Genomic DNA, 12537 nt, shown 5'->3' on the forward strand with positions numbered 1-12537 from the left:
CTACCAGCTCCAACAACTTTTTGATGAGTTAAAAGGAATAGTGTTATTCTGTTTAATCATAATTCTATGCTTTTGGGATTAAAATCGATAGATTGTTTTTCGTTTATGGAAATGTCTGATACTGTAGACCATGCTCCTCTGTCTCACCCTGTGATTACCATGGTGAAAGTTGAGGAGGGTCATTTTAAATACACCAGCTGGATAACAGGCTGGATGAGTAGATTATGCAGTCAGACATGCTAATTGCTGAACTCCAGTTGTCCTTTCTAGGTGTCATCATTAAAGTCCCCCCCCCCCCCACCCGGACTGCTACTGGGGCCAGGTGATGGGAGACAGCAGAAGATTACTGGACGCCCACTCACAGAGACTACTGAGAAACAATAGTCTTCCTTAAATAATTTCCCTCTCAGCAACATAATGATGCCAATTGGATTTCACTTATTGGTGCTAACCCAACACAAATTCCATTTAGAACAGCTTGGAGACAGAGGCTTAGGCCAGAGCCACACACACTCAATCCCACGACCCTCAGCAGTTTTTGCTCCTGAGTCACAGAGAGTGCCTAATGCACTGGGATTGGATGCTCTTTTTTCAAATGTTTTTTGTTGTTTGTCAATTTGTATTCGTTTGATTATTAATATGACTCTAAAAAAATATGCAGACCTACTGTACTGTTTCATCAAATTAGAACACGTCTTCAGTCGAAAAAAACCACTCCATTAGCAACGACTTACATGGCGGTTAGGCAGTATTATTAACTTGAAGTGGTTAAGGGTTAGGATCAGGGTTGAGCATTAACTTCTAGTGGTTATGGGTTAGGGTTAGTGTTAGGGTTAGGGTTAGGGTTAGGGTTAGGGTTAGGAATAGCTTCAAAGTGGTTAGGGTAAGGGGGACTTGTAAGGGGAAGGTATTAGCAACAACAATTAGCAAACAAAATGACTAAAAGCACTTGTCAAAATTGTCCAAAATTGTCCCAAGCCAGATTCGAACTAGTGACCTGCAGGTCTTGATTGTAGGTCTTGACTGAACAATTCTTCCTTTTGTATCATAGCTATGAGAATTACGTTTCATAGTGCTTGAACGTCAATATTTTCAGGCCCAGGTTTGTATACACGGCTGGTCGGTAACATCTTACACAATATGCCAAGTAGCATAGAGTTGAATTATTGTTTACCTTCCGTGACCATGCATGAGCACATGAACACAGAAAGGCAATTGTTGACTACAAATGTTTCTCCATGGTATTGAAATGTAAACATTTCATAGGCAACTGAGGCACATGCCGTTATTATGAATCATTGTCAAGTTGTGTTTTTAGTGGTTTTATGATTGAGTTAATTGCTCCTCATGCAGCACGTCATTCAAGCGCAGCTCACTTCATTGATTTGTTAGGTGCTTGCTGTGGATTTTGGACATGTTCCCTAATCGCCCTGATCTTATCTTGCTAGAAAAACCTTCTAATTTCAAACGCAGAATATTTTCGTACACTGATGTAGACAGGAGTACATGTGTAACTCGGTGATGTTGGCCCAGGTTGAAGAACCTCAGACATGATCTCAGACTTGATGACTTCCTCTCGTTACGCTGCAGCCCCCCTCAGTAGGGGTCTTTACAGGCTGGAAGCTTAGAAACAGGCTAACGGGTGCCAGCGAGAGGCATGTGATGTAGCTCTGGCTGCCTGTTTGGTGCCTGATTCTCACAGCTGGATAGGGTCTGTCACTCTTATCAGTTTGGTTTTCGATATCAGTGAAAAATGTGGTTGTAATATTTAGATTTCAAATTGTTTCGCCCCAAAATAATAAACCTTCCAAATCCACAGCTCTCACTCCAATCATAATGCCCGTAATGCACATACATACATAGTCGATTGACCAGATAATCTTAAATGACATATAGCTCTCAGTGCCGCATCCATATACCTTCTAGGCAGTTAAGTCTTTAATTCAGTTTGTAAAGGAGCCTTATTATAATGGTCTTCTGAATGAAACACCCTTTTGTTAGGAGTCCGGTAGACTAACTAAGGTCATGTTCATTTGCTCCATGTTTGAATTGGATGTCGATGCTCATATCCATCCTCAGAGACCAGCAGGGATCTGAGTGAGTGTTTGAGCATGGCGGCCAGTCGTAACACTGATATTCATCAGTGCTGCAGTGTACCATGGCTGGGTACGCTTGACTGGCGGCCTCAGCCCTCACCGAGGGGGTTTCCCTACACTCTCTCGCATAAGCAAACCTTTATTTCACTTGTTTCTGCGCTTGAGCAACACATCACACTAACACAAGTTATCAGCAAAGAGAGTTGTTGTTTTTTTAAGCAGTGGAACTGCAGTCATTTGTTTCACGCAGTGATTTCTGACCACCTACCCAGAACGAGCTTGAGGAGGGTAGGGACTGGCATGTGATTGTCCTGGAGAGATGACCAAATGTGAAGGGAAACCCTCTCGGTGAGGGCTGAGGCCATCAGCCAAGTGCACCCAGCCAGTGGCAGTACGGATGGATACCAGCATTACGACTGGTCGCCGTGTAAATGACCCCTTAGTTGCACCTCTTTTTCCCAAACCTTCTTGCTTCTCACAGTGTAAATGTATGTTGCTTGTAGTGCTTGTGTTTCATGCTCTAAATGTGTGGTAAAATAAAGGTAAAATAAAACAAATATGACACCTGTTATACACCTGTAAATGTACTTCAATAGTCACAACAGCAAAAATACACAATGAGAGCTGAGGGTGGCACTGAGGCTGGAGCTCTAGTACATGCTGACCTGTCCCACTCAGATGAGGGACCACCCCCTTGGGCCCACACATTCTTTAACCGGATAGAGAAGTGGCTGGATAAAAAAATGGATGTGATTCTTACCTGTGAAGTCACAGACTCCGGTGAGACCCACCACCAGGAAGGCAGCAACGAACTGGAACCAGCCCCAGCAAGTCAATCTGCTAACTGGGTGCAAGCTATGGACCTCAAACAGCTAGCAAGAGAGCAAAAGGCAGACCCAGATCTCTCACTTCTGCGTATTTGGAAGGAAACAGATACCCTGCCTAGCAGAGAGCAAGTTATCCTCCAGAGCCCAGCAGTAAAAAAGTACTGGCTATGCAGGCCACAAATAGAAAAACGCAATGGTGTCCTCTAACACAGATGGGAAAGTCGGGACGGATCAGAACCATTCTTACTACTGCTGGTGCCTGCATCTCTGCAAAAGGAGATAACACAGGCATGTCATGACCCTACTCAAAGTGGCCACTTAGGGGAAGGAACAACTATACAACAGCTCACACAACGTTACCACTGGTAAGTCCAAAGCCACCATGGAAAGGCCCCTCTGTCATCAGCGCATGCCTGGGATCAGTCATATACGAGGTCAGTGGCTTCAGAGGGAAAAAGGTCCTCCACCATGACAGGCTCTCTCAGTACACCAGTGAGGTGATACCAGAGTGGATGAAACGGCTCAGGCATCAGGTCATGCAATAGGCCTGCAAAGACCCCGGTCAGGACCTAAACATTCCTGAGGAACCAGTCCCAAGTTCTACAGCTGTGGAACTGAGCGATGGTGAAGCAATGGTGAGGAAGTGTGGAGACAGGGAAGTGATTTACCTTCCCAAGCAGTCCTGTTGAATAGCCGACTGAAGTCTCAGTACCAAAAATAAATGCATGCACCCTATCCAACAGAATAATATTATCACAATGTCTAATATGTAAGGGATAATGTCCATAGAATACCAATTAGGCCGCAAAATAACCGACAGGGGGTACTGACTGTTAAAAGTTTGGGAACCACTGCTTTAGAAGGTTGAAGCCCCATCTGTCCAAAGCAAAACACAAAGTGGACGTGATGTGTTCTCACCAGCTTGTTATAAGGATTGAAAAGGACATTTACAAAGTGTTGAGTTTCATAAAGAAATTGCCAATCAGATACTTTAAGCAGGACAGTTCCACAATGTAAAACTTATGTTAATGTAAACCTGCAAAAGAAGCCCACCACTCATTTGAGTTTGGGCTGTGTTGAACAATGTTTTGAATGTTTTCATTGACGTTATTTAGTAGTCCTATCCCCAGTACAGTTGCTGAAGAACCTCAGCAGTCCAGGAGGGGGGTGGTGTTGTGGGTGTACTATTAAGGGGTGTGTCCATCACATGTTTAAGTATGCAATTGTTCATGTGTACATTTCCTTATCTGGTGTGCGCTCAGTACCCTGTTTGACATACTAATGGCTTGCGTCTTGCTCTGCATTGCAGTGGATACTATTCCGTAGTCTTGGAGCTAGCAGCCTTGTTGTATTGTGGTACACATTGTTATTATCAATAAACCGGAGATAAACAGAACAACGAGTTGTCGTGCCTATCCTTCGCCTCCTGTGAGTATTCTGTTATCAAGATCAGAAGATCCTGATAGCTATTGGATAAAGCTACCTTGCTAGGCTACAGTATAACAGAATAATAGCTCATCATCATAACTCAAAGCACGACACATTGAAAGACTTTGGAGGCTTCGTCATGATAGAGACACAGAGCTGTAAAAACCTCCCCAGTCACTTGGTATGCCATGCGGGAGAGACACATGTAGTCACTGGCAGAGAGAGAGAAAGAGAGAGAGAAGCACCATGAACATGACTCTCCTTTAAAAGGGACATTGGCCTGAAGAGATGCTCCAAGGTTCCCCCCCCCCCCCCACCTATGTTCCTCACTCTCTCTCACACAGTATTTAGATACTTTTCAGTGACATATTTGTCTACCACTTTGTCCCTTAGGGAGTCTGCTTGTGGTTGCAGAGTGCACTCTATTACTGAAAGAAGAAATAGCGCATAGAGCTTCTAAAATAAGCCAACGAGGTGACCCTAGCACACTGGCGTGTAGGGAGCTGTGAAAATCAACTAGAGTGTAAAAGAGGACTGCAATTATGACTTTTTTTTACCCCTCAGCACTAACCCATTCATTCCGGGGTCGCTCTCCTTTTGGCGAGCTAAAAGCTTGAGCGTAATGCACAGCGACAGTGGGAGACGACGAAGAGTAATTCCTGTATGCAGGGCTGCCACATCCCTCCCCCATCCCCACACCCCTCCCTGACACATCAGCCCTGGATGTCATTGTATCATTAATCCCCACTTCCCCTCTGCCACGGAGCTCACGAGCATTGGCAACGGAACGCCTGTAGAATGGATGGAGGTCGGCTGAGAGCAATAACCTACAGCCAATCAGCTCCGCCGTAGCTGACTGTATGTAGACAGTGCTCTTAATAGCATGCTTCAAGCAGATTGGAAGCTTTCAGTGCAGGAGAAAGGGGGACAGAGAGTGTTTGTTTGTGGCTGCCAGGGTGAATATTTATGTGTGTGTGTGTGTGTGTGTGTGTGTGTGTGTGTGTGTGTGTGTGTGTGTGTGTGTGCGTTTGTGAGCAAGCAAATGGGTTTCCATACAAGTTGCAACTGTGTTGGCGATTAGGCGTGCGTGCGTGCGTGTGTGCGTGCGTGCGAGCGTGTGTGTGTTTGCGTGTGTGTGACGTCTTTGGGAGATAACCTGGGAGACTACTACAACTGCAAGTCTCAGTAAGACCCTCGGCCATACCAGCTCACAATACATTGCTTTTCTCATCAAATTGGTGGATGAATGATCTAGTATCTAGTGTTTTTAGAGCACAGTTAATTTACAGAACAAAACATGTATATAAGAGGGTTAGGGTTAGGGTTAGGGTTAGGGTTCGGGTTAGTGTGTATTTTTCTGAGTTGCTCTGGGAGGGTTGATCAGAAGATCATCACATCTCTGCGGCCCTTGGGCTGGGGCTGAGCTGGTCTCCAGTAGGATTTTCATTAAAGGTTTATTGAGAGCAGCTTTGGCGCTGGATTCTGGCTTTTTGACACATCCACCTGTGCAGGCTGAAAGTGTATTACGTTAAACCGCACTTTAATACCCTCCACCCTCCTTTCCGAGGGCTGTATCATTTCCGTGTTTGTTTTTCACAGCGCCCCAGCAGCAGGGTGCTACAGTAGCCTACCTCTGTTCTTGGGGGGGTCCCCACCCACTCTGTCAAGGTGGGCCATTCACTGAAGCAAACAAAGGAGAGGCGAGCGGTTTAGGATAATAAATGTCACGGTTATTTAATGCAGGGGACAGATTTTTACTTTTAGTTGTAATGCCCCCTCTACTGGTTTTAGAATAGGTGAATTCTTTAGCACAGCTTTCCGTTTATGGGCAAAATTACACACTATTTTGGAGTGCAGTACGGCAGCATATTGATTGAAAGTGTGTGTGTGTGTGTGTGTGTGTGTGTGTGTGTGTGTGTGTGTGTGTGTGTGTGTGTGTGTGTGTGCGCGCGAGTGTGCATGCCCGTGTGTGTGGATGTTTGTATGTTTGTATGTTTGTGAGAGGGGAATGAAACCTTTATGCTTCTCGGCAGAAAGGAGTGATGGCTCCCTTTGATTTGACCTTGGGCATCAGGAATCTACGTCCAGATGATCGTAGAGTGGTACTCTGTGAACAGTGGATGGGAAGGGTGTCTCGTATTTTCAAGAAAAGGTTTATGGTGTGCTGCTCGGTCAGTTGTAGGATGCTCTTTTGCGGGGATCCTGTGATTTTGGAGCCTGGGATGCTGCCCACTGGAGACTGGTGGAGGTAGAAATCGGAGGACTGGCCCATTGTAATGCATGGAACAGAATGAGGAATGGTATCAAATCATATCAAATCATATTTGATACCATTCCTTATTCCATTCCATGCATTACAATGAGCCCGTCCTCCGATTTCTACCTCCACCAGCCTCCCCCTGATGCTGCCATAGTGTTGAACAGACAGGGAGCCTTAATGACTCCTGATTGAGTATCAGCCCCCCTGGGCAGGGCAGTGTGGTGGCAGGGCAGGACAGCGTGTGACGTGGGAGCCATAACCAGAGACAGCTGGGGGACCACGGTGGGATTAAAGTTTAAACAACATAACAAATCAGAGAGGATAAGTGTGGGACTGGTGTGGGTTACTACTGCCTTCATCTCTGGTCCCCAGTGCGGCCCCTCTGTCCATTGGTTAATGAGGTTGAAGAGGGTGAAAATGGTCTAGGGACCTCTCTCTCTTTCTCTCTCTCTTTCTCTCTTTCTCTCTCTCTCTCTCTCTCTCCCCCTCGCTAATGTTGAACCCTGGTACAAAACCACTGATTAAGAGGCTCTTTGTTTTCCTTTGATCCCCATTTCGCTGCAAGTTCAGTGTATCTCTATAAACGCAGACCCTTTCATTTGCAGAAATATGTTCCGAATCAGCGGGTCGTCTGAGTGGCTAGCACTAAGTGTAGAGGGACGCACGCTCTCTCCTTCCGTCTCTAGGCCCAGGTTTCTCTTCAGACTGACCACCGGACTCTCGTCTGGATCCCATCCCCACATCAGTGGCAAAAACACAAAGCCATTTTAGATCACGTGAAAGCACAGGATTTATATTCCCGAGCCAGCCTAAAGTGAGAAGAGAAAACATAAGAGGATTACAGCTATTCACAGAAAAGCGCTAAATCCGTCCATATCTGGGCATTCTAGTGTGGAATAGTTTGGAAGGTATTTCAAATTGCCATATTTCACATTCACAGTATTTGACATCACTGCTGAAAAAAATGCAGAAATGAAAACGCATAGTTATCCTCCTGATGGCAACAAAGACTCCTAGACACCTAAATCGTGTACCGATGCATTCCACCCAATTTCGTGTCCTGGTTGACAAATAGTATGACATTTTTGGACAATATGTAAAAAAAAAACTGAAAATACGCTATGTAAGGGTAAGTGAATTTCCGTGTCTTACATAACAAGTTAATCTTCATTAACTTTGAATTGCGTGGCATTCATTTTGAGTGGTTAAGGTAAGGGTAAGTTATCAGGGGAAGGCATTAGCAAACATTAGCATTAGCAAACATTGTTGTCCGTAGTGCAATTTGAACCTGTGATGTGCTGGTTGCTCGAACCAGGACACGTAATTGTGAACGCATACTATTATGTATAGGTACACGATTTATGTCAGAGACCAATCTGCCTGATGGATAATTACAGTGCAGCTGGAGAGTTTGAAAACCTCACTACAATCTGTCAAATGAAGTCAGGATTAAAACTAAACATGGCCGATACTTACCACCATAGATACTCCCACAAAGGTTTAGGGGTCGCTCAGAACTATTTCGACTAGTCTAGCAACAAAACAGGGACAGGAACACACACATGTGGATGCATTAAGCTGCAAAAGAAAGCCTTCAGGTCTTTAGTGGAGTTCATCAGCTTAAGTCCTTTATAATAATGAGCCACACTCACATTCCTCTGGGAGCTGAAGCTCGGAGAGTGGTACTGGGGCCTGAGCTTTGGCCGGGAAAGTGATATCATTATGGATTACTCCAGATAAGTCTGCACGACCTCTGCAATGTATGGAAATACGTGTGTATGTGTGTGTGTGTGTGTGTGTGTGTGTGTGTGTGTGTGTGTGTGTGTGTGTGTGTGTGTGTGTGTGTGTGTGTGTGTGTGTGTGTGTGTGTGCGCGCTTGAGAGATAAAGCAGACGGGTGGATTAGCGAAATAGCATGAAATAGTTGTCATTCACAATAGGGAAAGTCCCGATTGTGGCTAGGCAATATATAGGTCTTGTTATGAAGCTATTGTCTAACATCTGACTGGAATGAGAGCAGAAATGTGTGAGCATTCATGAAGTAATACCAGTAAAACTCTTCTGATAATTACTGTAAACAGATATGTTATGTACTAGCTCTCCCTTTGATCTAATGGGGGGGAAAAAAAAGAGGTCCCGCCTTCGACTCGGAACCGTCTGGTTGTTCGGCCATAACTCCACCCTCAGCTCTCCCTCCTTCACTCCTCTGTTCATCACTGTGAGGAGCCTCCAGCCTTCAGATGGGATTTCTACTTTACAGTTTCGACCTGAGGATGACTCGGCAGGAGCCCTGCGTGACCTAACATTCTGCTGAATGTGTCCCAGGTGTGGACTGTGACCGGAGAGGTGAAAGCCGTGCGCCGTCGCTCAGATTGATTGCCTCCTTCCTGCTCCGGTGCTCCTCTGATGTGTGCTGTTGGCTCGGGCACAGGCGGGGAGGGGCCAAGGGGGGGTTGGGGGGGGGGGGGGGGGGGGGGGGGCGTAGGTGGGGGTGTCATGGACCATCCCGCCTCAGCAGCAGTGAGTGAGGAGAAGCAGACCCCCGTCATCATCATCATCATCTCCATCCCCCCCCCCCCCCCCCCCCCCACCTTCACTTCCAAACCTACTGTACAATTTATGCATGCCTGTCAGTGAGGAAATGTCGGTTGGGTGCCTTTTTCTTCATCCTGAGAAAAACAAACAAACAACCTCACCTCCACAACTCATCTGCACCTCATGAAAGGGGGGGGGGGGGGGGGAAGAGGTGCGATGAATGTCCCACAACCTCTCTCCTCCTGACCCAAACCTCCCCGCACCCGTCTCATGGCTTTGATTACAAGTTATTACCCCCCGTATCTAGGGAGCCATTCGTCTTGTGTGGGACCACTGAGATCACTTCCTACCCCAAGCCTTTCCTGTCATCTAACTCCCCTCCAGCTCACCAGTTCACTCTGCACTCCACACAGGCTCCCTGTCTAACCCTCAACACAGCACCGGGACAGAATACAGACGCTCCCTCCACACAGGCTCCCTGTCTAACCCTCAACACAGGCTCCCTGTCTAACCCTCAACACAGCACCGGGACAGAATACAGACGCTCCCTCCATACATTTTGTTCTTTGTCCATTCAGAGGAAAAGAGAATGACAGATGAGGGGAAACGTATAGGATTTATAATTCACCAAACTTTTACAAAAATGTTAAATGTGTAACATTTTAAATGATCTAATTGAAATTAATTAGCTCAGGGAGTAGGTTATGGGTGTTGTAATTGTCACTAAATTACTGGTTTTTGACTTACTTTGAAGTGATTTGGACATGCACTTCAAGCGCCCCATTCACTCCCATTACCTTGTGGTCATCAATGCTAAAGTTAGCTGTTCATAGCTGTGACTGAGTAAACAAACCCAGTGTGTGGCGTGTAGTGTCTCCTGTAGTGTCTCCTGTAGTGTCTCCTCCATAGATCACTTTAAAGGGAAGGAAACATTTAAGTTATTTTGTCATTTGAGACAACGACGCCTTTCAATTATTGAGCAAATTGTTTCCAAAGTGTTCACACATATTTAGGGAATAATTCATTCCAACTGACATATACTGGTATAGCATACTTGTATCTAGCCTTTGTAAAAATAAAAAAAAACACATAAATAGGTTAACAAACCTAGCCATAACATTTAAATATTGCACCCGGTTGACTTGGACGACTTGGAACGAGCTTCGCACTGCTGTCAGGACTGCAGCGTCACTACCTATCTTCCGCCGTAGACTGAAGACCCATCTCTTCAAGCTACATCTTGACTGTCCCTCCTAAAGACCTCTTCACCCTCCACTACCCCTCTGTACAGTTCCTCTACTGTTAATAATAAAAAATAAATATATCTTCTAGCATTGTGACTGCCAATGGCCCCTGGTCCTAGCATAGACTTGTTTTTCTTATGATGACTGATGTATAGATGATTCACTTACTTTAAACAAATGTACTTGTTTTAAGTTGCTTTGGACAAGTGTCTGCTAAATGTCCAAAATGTAAAATGTAAATGTAACTTATTGATAATCATTCATATTGAACGAACGGATAAGTCCCTGTGTGTCTAATGTTTCCAACTGAGCCTCCCCTCCCACGCAGACCAACCCCTTACCTGACCCTGACGCTAACATTCCACAGGGCCATGGCAGTGATGTGGGGAGATGCTGACCTGTCAGGTTATTGCATTCACCTTACAGTCCACAACACATGAGGTTAGCCTCCCCCTCGCTCTCTGCTAAGCCTTTGATCAGGGGAGAAGCACTGAGGCAAGCCAGGCCACAGAGATGACCAACCACCACAGAGGATTCTACTCACCGTGTACCACCACCAAGGAAACAACAAAGTGCCCCACAAAGTGGATCAAGTAAACGTAGATCTAGATGTAGAACGTATGATTTTGGCTGTGACTAAATGCCAAATGGATAGAGCAACTAATGAGCGTTTGGTTGGAGCAAAGTTGCAGCAGGAGCTCAATTTATTCCAAAGGTCATCACATGCGTGATGGTCAGATGCTTTTAATTTCATATCATATGATAAATCACACTGTGTTGACCATGGTGGAGCATGGCAATAATTTGTGAATGCTTCATGAATCATGATTAACCCGGAGATGCCCTGTGGACTGGTCCAAAGCCAACTGTGGGGAGCTTGGTAACGGCTCTGGCTCCACTAGTGGCAGGTTCCCTCTGCCAGGACACAGCCAGACACTCCCACTCACTCACATGCACTCTGGTCGTGTGTTGACTTATGCAGTACGTTGTCTAGTTTTGAGGTTAGTTGTCTGTGTTTGTGGGTCTTTTTTGGGGGGGAATATCTGTCAGGGGTGTGTCCTGACCTAGTGTCATTTGGGGCCAGGTTAGTTCTGTTTTTGGGAACATATGTGTTCCATAATAAACCTAGTACTTGTGAGTCACATCCCAGTGATGGTGAGTTGCGATGTAATAATGTGTTTGGAGGTAAGTGTGTGTGTGTGTGTGTGTGTGTGTGTGTGTGTGTGTGTGTGTGTGTGTGTGTGTGTGCGTGCCTCACCATCCACTGTATTACCTCCCCTATTGTTCTCATCACAGTGAGTCAGCTCACTAACAACACATATGAACGCTATAGAGGAAAATAAGCATAGGGATCATGTACTATCTTTGATGAACATGGTATATTATCTTTATTGACATGGTCTGGTGGTGAACCACGTTTTTTTCCTGATGACTTAATAGTCTTTTACCCACGAATTGTTATGACTGTGCTATGCCGTGTAGACTTGTTTCAAGAGAGCACTGCATACCAGTCCTCAGTGATGAGAGGATATCACTTCCACAATAAAACAAAGTGTGCCTGTTTCGTATGACATCTTCAAAAGAAATCCTTGAATGGTAGAATTGATCAGCGAAAGAGACCCTGTTTGCCTGGTACCGGAGATTCTGGATATATACCAGAGTACAGACAAAACAACTCATTACTGGCCATTTGTAACTTGAACATAATTCAAATGGGAGGCATGACAAGACAAAAGCCAAACTTAGCACTGCAGTGGTCTTCATTTGAGGAATTGAAAACAGATATGCACACAAACACACGTAAGCGCTCATGCAGGAATCCGGTAGTATACTGTTCCTCTGTCATATCGGTCTCTTCGACCATCTTCCTCCAGGGACAAGACATGTAGGAACATACAGTATCACTCTGATAGGTATGATAACTCAATACAGTCTCACTCTGATAGGTATGATAACTCAATACAGTATCACTCTGATAGGTATGATAACTCAATACAGTCTCACTCCAACCTGTAACATGGTCTTCAGTAGGCCTACTAAATGTCCAAGCTCACATCATGGATTACTTAGTATGTGCAATAGATCGAACAGGAATTATGAAGACAAGTTTCTAATCCTATTGGTAGAAAACAAATAAGGGGTACCTAT

Source organism: Argentina silus (assembly GCF_951799395.1).
Source record: "Argentina silus genome assembly, chromosome: 2".
NCBI classification, from domain to species: domain Eukaryota; kingdom Metazoa; phylum Chordata; class Actinopteri; order Argentiniformes; family Argentinidae; genus Argentina; species Argentina silus.